This window comes from Ranitomeya variabilis, chromosome 4 (genome assembly GCF_051348905.1).
Source record: "Ranitomeya variabilis isolate aRanVar5 chromosome 4, aRanVar5.hap1, whole genome shotgun sequence".
Lineage (NCBI taxonomy): Eukaryota > Metazoa > Chordata > Amphibia > Anura > Dendrobatidae > Ranitomeya > Ranitomeya variabilis.
The window spans coordinates 381458073-381473496 of NC_135235.1; positions in this window are offsets into that span (position 1 = coordinate 381458073).

The window sequence follows — 15424 nt, forward strand, 5'->3', positions numbered from 1 at the left end:
CGCGCTCATCCCTCTCGCTCTGTCCCGACTCCCGGCTCAGCAGAACCTTCTTCCTGGGTGAGCGGTCAGGTGATACCTCATTAAGGTCATGAATATGCTCATATTCATGAGCTTAATGAGCGGTACCACGTGACCGCTCATTCAGGAGCGCTGCAGAAGCCGAGACCATCGCTGGAGCAGGGTGAGTATCGTCTTCAAGGAGGGTGGGTGGGAGGTGGGAGGCGGGCGTTCGGGGGGGGCGGGGGCGGTCGGGAGGTGACCCAGCTTTTATATAAAAAAAAAAACAGCCACAAACCTTGCTCAGGTGCCGCCCCCTGCATTGTCCCCGCCCTAGGCACGTAGTGCGGGACAACTAATGTCCCGCCCGGGATCTGACTGTCAAAATCAGGACAGTCCCGCGGGATCCGGGATGGTTGGGAGGTATGCTTTCCCCCATACAAATCAGTATCCACCAAGCTTTCCCCCATACAAATCAGTATCCTCCAAGCTATCCCCCATACAAATCAGTATCCACCAAGCTTTTCCCTATACCAATTGGTATCCACTCAGCTTTCCTCCATGCAAAACAGTATCCACAAGCTTTCCCAAACACAAATCACTGTTCACCCAGCTTTCGCCATACAAAACAGTAACCACCCAGCTTTCCCCCATACAAATCACTATTCACACAGATTTCCCCATACAAATCACTATTCACCTAGCTTTCCCCATGCAAAACAGTATCCACCCAGCTTTCCCCATATAAATCAGTATTCACTCAGTTTTCCTCCAAACAAAACAGTAACCACCCAGCTTTCACCCATACAAATCACTATTCACCCAGCTTTTCCCATACAAAAAAACAGTATCCACCCAGCTTTCCCCCATACAAAACAGTATCCACCCAGCTTTCCCCATACAAATCAGTATTCACTCAGTTTTCCTCCAAACAAAACAGTAACCACCAAGCTTTCACCCATACAAATCACTATTCACCCAGCTTTTCCCATACAAATCACTATTCACCTAGCTTTCCCCATCAAAACAGTATCCACCCAGCTTTCCCCATATAAATCAGTATTCACTCAGTTTTCCTCCAAACAAAACAGTAACCACCCAGCTTTCACCCATACAAATCACTATTCACCCAGCTTTTCCCATACAAAAAACAGTATCCACCCAGCTTTCCCCCATACAAAACAGTATCCACCCAGCTTTCCCCATACAAATCAGTATTCACTCAGTTTTCCTCCAAACAAAACAGTAACCACCAAGCTTTCACCCATACAAATCACTATTCACCCAGCTTTTCCCATACAAAAAACAGTATCCACCCAGCTTTCCCCCATACAAAACAGTATCCACCCAGCTTTCCCCCAAACACATCAGTATCCACCCAGCTTTCCCCCATACAAAACAGTATCCACCCAGCTTTCCCCCCATACAAAACAGTATCCACCCAGCTTTCCCCCAAACACATCAGTATCCACCCAGCTTTTCCCCATACAAATTGGTACCCACTCAGCTTTCCTCCATACAAAACAGTATCCACCCAGCTTTCCCAAATACAAACCACTATTCACCCAGCTTTCGCCATACAAAAAACAGTATCCACCCAGCTTTCCCCCATGCAAAACAGTATCCACCCAGCTTTCCCCCAAACACATCAGTATCCACCCAGCTTTCCCCCATGCAAATCAGTATCACCCAGCTTTCCCCCATACAAATCAGTATTCACTCAGTTTTCCTCTATACAAAACATTAACCACCCAGCTTTCACCCATACAAATCACTATTCACCAGGCTTTTCCCATACAAAAAACAGTATCCACCCAGCTTTCCCCCATACAAAACAGTATCCACCCAGCTTTCCTCCATGCAAATCAGTATCCATCCAGCTTTCCCCCGTACAAATCAGTATCCATCCAGCTTTCCCCATACAAATTGGTATCCACTCAGCTTTCCTCCATAGAAAACTGTATCCACCCAGCTTTCCCCCTTACAAATCAGTATCTACCCCACTCTCCCTAATACAAATCACTATTCACTCGGCTTTCCCATATACAAATCATTATACACCTGCAAATACCGCCACACCATGACCAGACCACATATTGCCACCACATAGTGACTGAATATTATGATACTGTAAGGAGAGAATGGAGACAAGGAGACTGCCTGTCCTAGTCTACGCCGTAGCCTGGAGCCTCATTATCATAGGAATATGTCAGTTAATAAATTGTTTTTCTAAAGCTTTATAGTGTAGTTTTAGGTCAGGGAGGAATGGTTAGGGATGAGCTAGCAAGGTGCAGGGACAGGTAGTGATGGCTACTTGCGGACATGTGCGGCACTTGCTGTTTTGTACTTGCGGTGAGACAAAAAAAACCCCACTGCTAGCAGCATTTTTTTTTCCGTTGCTGCCGGATTGCGGCAAAACCGCAAATGCCGCTGTAGTGACCAGGAAAGCTATTACTAATGTATGTTATATATGTAAGTGTGTTCTCTATTCCTTACATGATTACACTTGCGACATCGGCTCTCTGCCTTGCCTTGGGAGCAGGTAAACTATTTAATTCTATGCTGCCCTCTCCTGCCTTGTTTTGGTATTACAACTTGTAGTACTATGCTGCCCTCTTCTGCCTTAGTTTGGCATTGCAATGTGTTTTTCTGATTTGAAGATAAGTGGCAGTTGGAGGTGGTGCGTGCGGGACGAAGGCACTTTATGGATGATTTTGGTGGGGAGAGGAGATAGAAAATTGAGGCTCCTGGATTGGGACAAGCGGGGTGTACAAATAGCACCCTATTCGGAGTGCCCTGCATCTTACAGCAACAGAGTGTGCTGAGACAAGAGAAGGAACTGCAGAACTGCGCAGCACATTCCATGGATACTCCGATCTGATTAAGGTCAATTTGATCCTCCTCCTTCGTGCAGCACAGGTAGTCAATTGAAAAGTTACCACCGGGCCGGGACCGAGAAAAGGCTTTGACCGTCGCAATTGTAAGAAAAATTTTATCGGCTACCCATGACTGTTATATTGAAAAATATAAGGATTGTTACAAGTCTTCAGTAAAGTTCATCTTCAAGTTTGCACAAGACCCCGGTGTATGCTTCCTTCATCCGCAGCCCCATAACTCACAGTCTCATATATCCGTCGTCTCCCCCTTTATATTTGCCACTGAACCTAGGGATTGTTAGAGCCATTGGAGTCACCATGACTGAACCATCCTCCGAGATACTAGGTCCTGCATCTCACAAGGCGGTGCATCCCTGCACATGTCCGCAAGTCCCATGGGGAATGAATGAGGACGAACGCAGTGTTGCCGTAAGTGATCCGTTACATGGCAGATGCGGAAAAACTGCCGGATCTGCCGCGAACGGCAAAAATCGCTGATGTGAAAGTAGCCTAAGTCACTGCCGACAGTGTCTGCATTAGTCATACTCGCCAATGGGGGAGGCAGCTCAAAAAGTTCATAGGGCAGCAGAAACTCTAAATATGGCCCTGATCTAGAGCAATCATACAATTTAAATTTCATATGGTTCATGTTAACATGCTGTAGCACTACAGAGTGCAACTTTATCTGTTTGCTATGTGTAGAGATGGCTACTCTTAGTTTGCACCTGTACACACTAGCCTTCTGTTTGGAAGTGACAGTCGGTCTCTTGTTATTAAAGAAGTTGTCCACTACTTGGACAACGTCTTCTCATACCCCATGCTTGGCCCCCATAAATAGTAAAGCTTAAACCCGCCTCCTATGCTGGCGCCGTTACCAAGGTGTCGGCACTCCATCTCTCAGGGCTCCCGGGCTGTTCTTGGGATGCCAGCACCCAATCAGCGTAGGCGTCACTGTCCCCGCCTCTTGTCGAATAGAGCAGGAAGAGGAAAAGGAGATAAACTGCAGACGAGACTTCTTGTTAATATTCGATTTGTCCGAAGGCAGGGACAGTAACACCAGCGTTGATTGGGTGCAAGTGTCATATACAGTATCACAACACCACACGAGAACCCAGAGCGATCAAGTGCCAATACCGCTGGAACGGTGCCAGCGCAGGAGGTGAATATAGGCTTTACTATTTTTTCGTCGAAAAACATTTTGATCAAGAAGGGGGTTTTCCTAGTAGTGGACAACCCCTTTAATATACCAGAGCAGACATGTGTTTCCTATAACAGTATATGAATTAATGCCCTGACCCTATGTCATATAGAAATTCCCCTTTTTTTTTTTTACATAGTTCCTATTTCAATTATTCAGGTCTATGCATTAACCCTTTGTAGGTTTTCGTTAGTCACAATTAACCCCCATATGTCATTCGCTGCACCGAACTCTAGGCTCATTACTTATATATATATGCTACCCTCGAAACCACTGAGTACATCTTCCTCAGTGCACTGCTGCCCGTATTGCACAGTAATGTATTTTCCCATTTACTATAGGAGAGAAGTTCTTAGATGCATATGTCAGAATTTCCATATTCATAAGCAAAAGCAGGATGCTAGTAGTGCTTCCTACATGTACAGAGCAGTACCACACAAAAACCCTAGCTGGGTATGGAAAACCACAAGAAAAGGGTCAAGAGTATAGGAAAATGCACTCAATTTATTAATAATATATTTATGCAAAATTACATCCATCCAGAGTAACACTACCAAAAGCAGGTAACATGGGGATTTTGTGAACCAAGGTATTGCATAGTTGACAACTTAATTACACTGATGAAGAAAATAAATAATTAAAATGAATTGTTATGTGCAGTATATGATGTAAGAGCACACTAAATGCCAAAGGTTCACGATAGCCACATTCGTAGTTAGTCCCATAAGGGGTCAAACTCCAAGTGGAGAGGGAACATGGATAGTGATTAATTCTATTAATAAAGTGCCACAGTGCATATCAATGCATGTATGTTAAACTATGTATCCATGATAAAAGTGCTTGTACCAGTGCTACAACTTGCATGGTATTCCACAAAAATTAATCCCAGGCCTGCCGCTCTACGCGCGTTTCGCCCGTTTTCGTCAGAGCAGTATATCAAATGATGCCACAGAGATTAAGGTAATTTCAAAACTCGGACACACCCATTAGATGATGTCAAACCAGGTCTACATCCATTTGGCTAGAATAGAACCAATCAGAAATCTCCTTCTGCTGCACCTTTGGGGTGACCGCCATTAGTAAGTGAGGAGGGTCATGGCCTTTGTAAGATATTGTGCCATCGGCAGACAAGGATTCAACAAGGCAAAGAGAAAGAGAAACTTGCAAACTTTTCCAGTTACTCGTGGTCTTTTAGTGCCCCATGGCATACTGTATAGATGTACAGTACAGAGCGAAAGTTTGGACACACCTTCACATTTAGAGATTTTTCTGTATTTTCCTGACTATGAAAATTGTACATTCGCACTGAAGGCATCAAAACTATGAATTAACACATGTGGAATTATATACTTAACAAAAAGTGTAAAACAGCTGAAAATATGTCTTATATTCTAGGTTCTTCAAAGTAGCCACCTTTTGCTTTGATGACTGCTTTGCACACTCTTGGTATTCTTTTGATGAGCTTCAAGAGGTAGTCACCGGGAATGGTTTTCACTTCACAGGTGTGCCCTGTCAGGTTTATTAAGTGGGATTTATTGCCTTATAAATGGGGTTGGGACCATCACTTGTGTTGTGCAGAAATCTGGTGGATACACAGCTGATAGTCCTACTGAATAGACTGTTAGAATTTGTATTATGACAAGAAAAAAGCAGCTAAGTAAAGAAAAACGAGTGGCCATCATTACTTTAAGAAATGAAGGTCAGTCAGTCCGAAAAATTGGGAAAACTTTGAAAGTGTCACCTCTGCTTCTGAGAATAAGTTTATCCAAGTCACCAACATCAGAAATCGCAGGTTAACAGCAGCTCAAATTAGAGACCAGGTCAATGCCACACAGAGTTCTAGCAGCAGACACATCTCTACAAAAACTGTTAAGAGGAGACTTTGTGCAGCAGGTCTTCATGGTAAAATAGCTGCTAGGAAACCACTGCTAAGGACAGGCAACAAGCAGAAGAGACTTGTTTGGGCTAAAGAACACAAGGAATGGACATTAGACCAGTGGAAATCTGTGCTTTGGTCTGATGAGTCAAAATTTGAGATCTTTGGTTCCAACCACGCAGAAAAGGTGAACGGATGGACTCTACATGCCTGGTTCCCACCGTGAAGCATGGAGGAGGAGGTGTGATGGTGTGGGGGTGCTTTGCTGGTGACACTGTTGGGGATTTATTCAAAATTGAAGGCATACTGAACGAGCATGGCTACCACAGCATCTTGCAGCAGCATGCTATTCCATCCAGTTTGCGTTTAGTTGGACCATCATTTATTTTTCAACAGGACAATGACCCCAAACACACGTCCAGGCTGTGTAATGGCTATTTGACCAAGAAGGAGAGTGATGGGGTACTACGCAAGATGACCTGGCCTCCACAGTCACCAGACCTGAACCCAATCGAGATGGTTTGGGGTGAGCTGGACCGCAGAGTGAAGGCAAAAGGGCCAACAAGTGCTAAGCATCTCTGGGAACTCCTTCAAGATTGTTGGAAGACCATTCCCGATGACTACCTCTTGAAGCTCATCATGAGGCTGCCAAGAGTGTGCAAAGCAGTCATCAAAGCAAAAAGTGGCTACTGTTAGGGCTAGCGGAACGCACTGAGGAAAATAGTTTTTATTGTTATTGGTGCGTTCGCAGCCCGGGGTCCACCGTGCAGGAGAACCTGCTGCTAGACAAATGGCAGCACTATATGGCGGTATTGGCTAGCTCGGTTAACTCACAGAGCAGCCGTGAAAGCAAAGCTCTGCGCCCTGTTAACTTCACAGGAGCACAGGCTAACTACCCAAGAGAGAGCAGTCAGTGGTCATGCATGCACACAGAACTCCTCGCCGGAGGTGCCAGCATTCTAGGGGCTTATTTCAGCCAGGTCCCTGAATGTACTCAGACACACAAACTCCTCGCCGAAGGTGCCAGCATTCTAGGGGCTTATTTCAGCCGGGTCCCTGAACACAATCACACATGACCACACTGGCGCAAAGCACATAATTTAGAAAGTCACTAGCGCATGGCCGTGCGGCCATGCAAGCCTTTTATAGCTGCAGCCCGAACAGGACCTTCCAAGAAGGACCAATGAGAAGCTGCCGCAAAGCCTGAGCACCTTCAGGACCTTCCTGGAGGACCAATGGGCTTTGCTGCAGTATCCAAGCATGTGACCCTCGATCTCCAATGAGAGATCTTACTCTGGGCATGCTCAGAAGGAGAAAAGCAAGACTTAGTCCCAAAAGCGTCTGCTCGCCACTGCCCAGCACTGACTACAATAGCAGAAGCTGGAAGAGCAGCAGTAATCCTCCTCACAGAGTCAGATTGAGCGAGACGCTGAGACTGACGTCTCCGCTGAGCAGCCTCCACTGCAGCAGGAGAAGAATGGGATACCGCAGCGGAGATGGCCAGAGATTCCCCCTGTGCAGAGGCGGGAACTCGACTCCTAACATGCCCCCCCTCCTTGGGCCTCGCTACGCTCCAAGGCAGCAATGAGCTGCGGAGCCCTAATGTGCTCAGCAGGCTCCCAAGACCTGTCCTCAGGACCATAACCCTTCCAGTCCACCAAATAAAGTTTTTTACCACGTACCACCTTGCACCACAAAATAGCGTTCACCTCGTAATCGTCCGTAGACTAACCCGATGTCCCAGCAGATGACTCGGAAAACTGGGACATGTGTACGAGTTTCAAGAGGGGCACATGAAAGGTGTCGGTGATACTAAGGCGTGGCGGAAGGGCTAAACGATAGACCACAGGGTTAACCTGTTCGAGGGCCTTGAAAGGACCCAAGTAGCGAGGTGCAAACTTAGTGGACTCAACTCGCAGCCTGATGTTACGGGCGGAGAGCCACACCAAGTCACCAGGAGCAAAGGTCGGAGCGGGGCGCCGATGTGCATCGGCGGAAGACCTCATTCTCTCCTTGGAGGCCCGAGTGGCATCCTGAGTGTGGTCCCAAATATCCCGTGCCTCCACAGCCCAGTCTGCCACCCTGGAGTCGGCGGAAGACACGGGCATAGGCACAGGTACCCGCGGATGCTGACCACAGTTGAGGAGGAATGGGGTTTGTCCAGTGGAGTTGGCTACAGCATTGTTCAGCGCAAACTCCGCCCACGGTAGCAAGGATGCCCAGTCATCCTGCCTGGCTGAGACAAAATGTCGCAGATATGTGACCAAGGTCTGGTTGGCCCTCTCTACCAACCCATTCGTCTCGGGATGATATGCGGAAGAGAGATTTAATTCAATGCTGAGAAGACGACAAAGCTCTCTCCAGAACCGAGATGCAAACTGGGGACCCCAGTCACTGACAATTTTGTCTGGCATACCGTGTAGGCGGAAGATATGTTTTATGAACAACGCTGCCAAGGCCCGTGCAGAATGTAACCGTGGAAGCGGCACCAAATGCACCATTTTGGAAAAATGATCAGTGATAACCCAAATGATGGTACAGCCACGAGTCTTTGGCAAACCCACCACAAAGTCCATCCCTACCATTTCCCAGGGCCTGTCTGCCACCGGCAAGGCATAGAGTAACCCAGCTGGCCATTGTCGAGGAGACTTATTTTTGGTGCAGGAGACACACGCCTGAATATAATCTCTGACATCACGGACCATATGTGGCCACCAGTACGTTCTTGCCAACAGCTCAGACGTCCTCTTTGTCCCAAAGTGTCCACCCACCCTGGACGAATGAGCCCAAGAGAGAACCTCTGGTCGCAAATTAATGGGCACAAAAGTCTTGCCCGGAGGCACAGACTCTAGCGAAACCAGAGCTACAGTTCTCAGACTCTCGGAAGGGACAATAAACCGAGGCTCTCCTTCCTCCTCCTCAGATGACACAACAGAGCGAGAAAGGGCATCAGCACGAATGTTCTTCTCCCCAGCGAGATAATGGAGGGTGAAATGGAATCGGGAGAAGAACAAGGACCATCTGGCCTGGCGAGAATTTAGCCGCTGAGCTGTTTGCACATATAATAAATTTTTGTGGTCCGTGAAGACTTGAAAGGGAAAACGAGCCCCCTCCAAGAGATGTCTCCACTCAGAGAAAGCCAACTTCATTGCTAGCAACTCCCTGTCCCCGATAGAATAATTCTTCTCCGCTGGTGTAAAGGTCTTGGAGAAAAAGAAGCAAGGATGCTTCCGACCTTGAGCATCCTTTTGGAAAAGGACTTCTCCTGCACCAACGGATGAGGCATCCACCTCCATGATAAATGGCTTATCTACAATGGGACGATGTAGAATGGGAGCGCTAGCAAAATGAGACTTGATAGAAGAGAAGGCCCTGGAGACCTCTTCTGACCACAATTTGGGATTTGCTCCCTTCTTGGTGAGTGTCACGATTCCCACCGTGACTGTCTCCAATTGTCACGATCCCTTAGCCGTGGCCCGCAGTTTGTCACGAAAATCCACAAGGATTCCTGACCACTGCCACCATTAGGTCACGGATTGGGGTGACTTTAGACCAGCAGACGGCTATCACATGTGCAGGGGGGCTTATCCTCGTTATCCCTCCACTGTCACAATGTGATAAAAAAAACACACAAGGTTATTGACCTCTTAGTTTACAGCAGGGGCTTATTTTAGGTATCCCACTGCTCTTCAATATACCATGAACTGCAGGGATTTGTGTATCCCGCTTATAGTTTCACTCAACCCTTGCAGCTCTCTGGCGCCCCCCTTACTCTCAGGTCAGATTAGGTACTGCACCTAGGGTAATTAGCCGCCAGAAAGGCTGCCTGCTATGTACTGGCTATTGGGCGCACTGCAGCGACGCGATAACTACTCCCACTCAGGCAGGAACAATAATTATCAAGCCGCAGTCGCTACAGTGACCCCCAAAACCCTGCACACGGTAAGCTGCCACCAGCTCCGATTAAACGGGTCCGGAGCTAACCCAAAACAGTAGCGTAATTCCCCTTCAAGAGACTTAGGGTACGTTTTTAGAGCAGGGAGGAAGAACTGGCATGAAATAATATACCCCACAAGGAGTAGGCAGTGCTTTATAAAAATATTTTACAAAGATGTTACAAGTGAGACAATTGCAAATATGTACAAGGTAATTATGAAAATAAAAGGATTAAATGAAGAAAAGATAACACTCACATTTCTCAGATCATTGCATTGCAGGCAACCATACGTCCCAGCTCATTGGACGTGCTGCTCAGGTCTGTCCAGCAAAACTCACAACTCCCCCCTGGAAGCCTGCCAGCAACTTTATAACCTACAGCCTGTGACCTCACAGAAAGGGCTGGCTTTTCCAACCCCTCCTACTTCTTCAGTATTACTCACTGGGCATTAAATATATCTGATGCCCGTAACTTCGCTACAGAACATATCATAATCATACCATACCCAGCATTCATCTCGTATTATCGTGGGCATTCCGATGAGATCAAATATGTCCTATTATTTACAGAGCAATCCCTACTTCCTCACCCAATGGAGTTAGACGCCCGTATTTAGAGTGATGCGTAGATCCTTCGAGTGTGATTATGACGATATATTTTGGTGTTCGTATTTTAAATCGTTTGCCTAATATCTTACAAAAACAGAACAAAGGACTTTCATGATTCTAGAAGGTTCTAGTCCAGTGATAGCTGGACAAGAGCTTACGCGGCAGGAAATGCCGGTCGTAAATACCTTTCTTCAATAAAACTCCCCTCTCACATACATTGGCAAGGCAAGCTCAACTCTGAAGTAAAAGAGAAGGGGGGTTTCTTAGCCCACATCCTGGGCTGACAAGAGAAACTCAACTTATATGATATTTCCTACCATATCGTGACACCTCCCCCTTTTAGCGTGCGCTACGGCGGCAGAACCTCTCGGTATGCCTCCATGCGCACCTCCGTGGGTTCACCCTGGCGGGAGAGTCCATCTGCATTCCCATGCTCTTTGCCCGCTTTGTGTTTAATGGTGAAGTCAAATTGCTGAAGGGCAAGGCTCCAGCGTAGCAACCTGCCATTGGTTCCACACATGGTGCTTAGCCAGCGCAGAGGGTCGTGGTCGGTCACCACAGTGAAGGTGCGACCGTACAAGTAGGGCTGCAAGCGCTGCAGGGCCCAGACTATGGCCAGGCACTCCTTCTCAATGGTGGAGTAGGCCACTTCCCTCGGCAAAAGTTTCCGGCTCAGGTACAACACGGGGTGCTCTTGGTCCTCCGAGTCAACCTGGCTGAGCACAGCACCAAGGCCAAACTCGCTGGCGTCGGTCTGGACCAAGAACGGTCGACTGCTGTCGACTGCTTTCAACACAGGGGCGTTGCACAGTGCTGTTTTCAACGCCTGGAAGGCCCCCTCACAGCCATCTGTCCAGTTGACGATGTGGGGTAGCTTCTTCCTGGTGAGGTCCGTCAAAGGTTTTGCCAGGCTACTATAGTGCTGCACAAAGCGCCTATAGTACCCTGCAGTGCCCAGGAAGGACATCACCTGTTTCTTGGTCCCAGGAGTGGGCCAGTTCACAATCGCGCCCACTTTCTCAGGCTCCGGTTTCAGGGTGCCTCCACCTACCCGGTGCCCCAGGTAGTGGACCTCCCTCATGCCCATCTGGCACTTTCCCGGCTTGATAGTCAGTCCTGCTCGGTGAATTCGCCCGAGCACCTCCTCGAGATGCTGCAGGTGTTCATCCCAGGAGGGACTAAAGATGGCAATGTCATCTAAGTACGCCACAGCGTACTTCTCCAGTCCCTGAAGCAGGAGATTGACCATCCGCTGGAAAGTGGCAGGGGCATTCTTCATGCCGAAGGGCATGACCGTGGACTCGTACAGTCCAAATGGTGTGATAAAGGCGGACTTCTCCTGCGCCTCGGGGCTCAGGGGAATCTGCCAGTATCCGCGACTCAGATCCATTATTGTCAGGTATTTTGCACCAGCTAACTTCTCAAGCAGCTCCTCGATGCGCGGCATTGGGTGCGCGTCAGAGGCTGTAATGGCGTTGAGCCCCCTGTAGTCCACGCAGAACCGGGTGGTCCGGTTCTTCTTTGGCACGAGAACTACAGGTGAGGCCCACGCGCTCTTTGACCGTCTAATCACCCCCAGCTGTAACATCTCATCGATCTCCTGGCGCATAATCTGCTGCACCTGGTCAGAGATTCGATAGGGTGTTCGCCGTAGTGGGGCGTGATTCCCGGTGTCCACCTCGTGGACCGCTAACTCAGTCCTTCCAGGCCGGTTGGAGAACATGACCCGGAAGGGTTCCAGTGTGGTTTGCAACTGCAACCGCTGTGGTTCATCTAGCGAGGCGCTTACCTCCATGTCCTCAATGGACCCACGGGCCTTGGCTTGGGCCAGCATGTCCAGGAGGGTGTCTTCCTCCCCTTCTTCGGGTGCGCTGCAGACCGGTAGGACTAAAGGTTCACGTTCGTGATGAGCCTTCATCATGTTGACGTGAAAGGCCTTTCGCCTAGCCCGAGTGTGGTCAAGCGTGACCACATAGGTGACCGGGTTGAGCTGTTGGTGGACGACGTACGGGCCCTCCCAGGCTGCCTGAAGCTTATCCGTTGGTACAGGACCAGCACCCACACCTTTTGACCCACGTGGTAGGTCCGCTCCCGGGCGTTCTGGTCGTACCAGTGCTTCTGATCAGCCTGAGCCTGCATCATGTTGTCATGCACCAACTGCGTCAAGGTCTGCATCTTGTCACGGAAGCGCATGACATACTCCACTATGGACACTTCAGAAGGGTTCGGCTCCTCTTCCCAGGATTCTCTTACCAACCCAAGGGGTCCCCGGACTCGCCTGCCGTACAGGAGCTCGAAGGGGGAAAACCCCGTCGAGGCCTGCGGAACCTCTCGGTAAGCGAATAGCAGGTGTGGGAGGTACCGCTCCCAGTCGCGCCCTTGTGTCTCAACCAGCATGCGTAGCATCTGTTTGAGGGTACCATTGAAGCGTTCACACAAGCCATTGGTCTGTGGGTGATGCGCACTCGATACCAGGTGCTTCACCTGCATTTTCTTACAGAGAGCCTCCATTAGGTGAGACATAAATTGGGTCCCTTGATCAGTAAGCATTTCTCTGGGAAATCCTACCCGTGCAAAGATAGCCAACAGGGCATCTGCCACCTTATCTGCCCTAGTTGAAGACAGAGCTACTGCCTCTGGGTACCGGGTAGTGTAGTCTACCACAGTAAGAATATATTGCTTTCCAGAGCTGCTGGGGACGGCCAGCGGGCCCACAATGTCCACCGCAATCCTCTGGAAAGGCTCCTCTATCACTGGCAAAGGGATCAGGGGAGCCTTAAGAGCAGGCCCCGCCTTCCCCACTCTTTGACAGGTGACACAGGAGCGGCAGTAGTTTGACACATCTGTCCCCATCTTAGGCCAATAGAAGTGTTGAGACAGCCGGGCCTTAGTTTTGCTGATCCCCAAGTGTCCAGCTAGCGGGATCTCATGGGCAATCCGCAACAACTCACCCCGGAATTGCTGTGGGACGACCAGCTGTCTTTCCCTCAACCACTCCTTTTGTGATTCTCCGGGTACTGTCTCCCGGTACAACCTTCCCTGTTCCCAGAACACCTTCTCCTTATCAGTCTCGGAGAATGGCGTCCCGGCGAGTTGTCTCAAACTCTCTAGGCTCGCATCTGTGTGCAGAGCGGCCTGAAACTCCTGGCTAGGGGAAGCCAGAAGCGACGTCAGGGTCCCTTCCCCACGGAAGCCCTCTGGGACCTGCTCTGGGTCCACCTCTGGTTCAGTCATACTGATGACTGAGGAGGGTCCGGAAGGCAAACGGGTATCTGCGTTCCGGGCACTCTGACTGCGGGTGACAGCAGCTACGTAGGCTGTCTCCCCGGGGGTTTCTACAGACCCATCAGCCGATGCTGCTATGGGCTCTACCTCCCCATCCACCCCCATTACCTCAGGAGCATTGCTACTTATGGGCCAGTTACCTTCCTCGGTGACACTGGTCAATTGCATGGCATCACCTTGCTCACGGTTCCCATGTATCTCCCCATTTCTTGTAGCACCGACACTTGCCCCTGCTAGGGGTTCCTCAGCCGTCTCACTCCGCAGAGCGACTTGGCTGAGCACTCCTGTACCTATGGACACATCAACTTTCACAGAAACATCATTATCAGATACAGTTGGCACAGGTACAACATTTCCCCCATCAATCCTAAGGAAAAAATGGTTATCAGATGCAACATTACAAGATAAAGCATGGTCGGGTAACACATGCGATTTCCCATCATCACCATCATCAGGGTTAACTTTACCCTCATTAGTAGATTGGGGAGGAGGGTCATCGACGAAGTATGCAAACAACCTCCCCAAATCAGTCCCCAACAAAACATCAGTGGGCAAATTATCAGACAGCCCCACTTCCTTCACCCCACTCCCGGCACCCCAATCAATAAAAACCCGGGCCATCGGTAAGGGACAGCTGATGCCCCCAATCCCAGTGACAGTTAGGGTTTTCCCCGGAATGATTTCTTCAGGGGCCGCCAGTTCGGGTCGGATGAGGGTTCGTTCAGCCCCGGTGTCCTTGAGGCCTGTAGCAACATGACCTCCCACAATGACATGCTGTACGTTATCACACCCCCTCCCAGCCACACCACCCACCAAAAGAACTGCTGCATTCGGCCCTGGGGCCTTGGATGAGGGGTTCTTCTTCTTGGCTGGACATTGGTGACTGAGGTGTCCAGTCTGCCTGCAGTGGTAACACTGGCGAAGTTCGGTGGTAGGTCTGGTGCTGTTAGCCACGGGGACAGGACCTCTGGTGTGTTGGCTGGCAGGGGTACTGGCGTTGGATGCAGGCTTACCCCCTCTCCAGCTGGAGGTGACTGGCTTCCGCACTTCCGATCTACGGTTGGCCTCATAGGCATCGGCAATCTGCGCTGCTTTCGTCACGTCTTTGGGTTCTCTGTCCATCACGAACTGTCGCACCTCAGTTGGGCAAAGATGGAAGAACTGGTCTTTGATCATCAGGTCGCGCAGCTGTGCAAAGGTGGTCACTGACAGTCCTTGGGTCCACTGGTCAAAGTGGGTCCCCAGTCCATGCACCACATCACTGTAACTGTCGTGTGGGCCACGTTGGAGGGTCCGAAACTTTTTACGGTACACCTCGGGTGTAAGCTGGTACTTGGCTATCAGAGCCTGCTTGATGGCCTCATAGTCACCATCTTGTTCTTGAGGGAGGACAGCAAACGCCTCCAGAGCTTTGCCTCTCAGCCCTGGTGTCAGGTATCGTGCCCATTCTTGTGTAGCTGGTACTGCCTGCAGGCTTTCTCAAAGGCCCGCAGAAAAGTGTCCAAGTCCCCATCCTTTTCCATAACAGGAAAGTGGTCGGGCCGGGGCTTTGGTGTCTGAGCGCTGCTGGGCTCACGGCTCTGGGCAGTGGAAGGCATCCCCCCCTGCCGGAGCATCTCCAGTTCATGTTCTCGCTGGGCTTGGCGC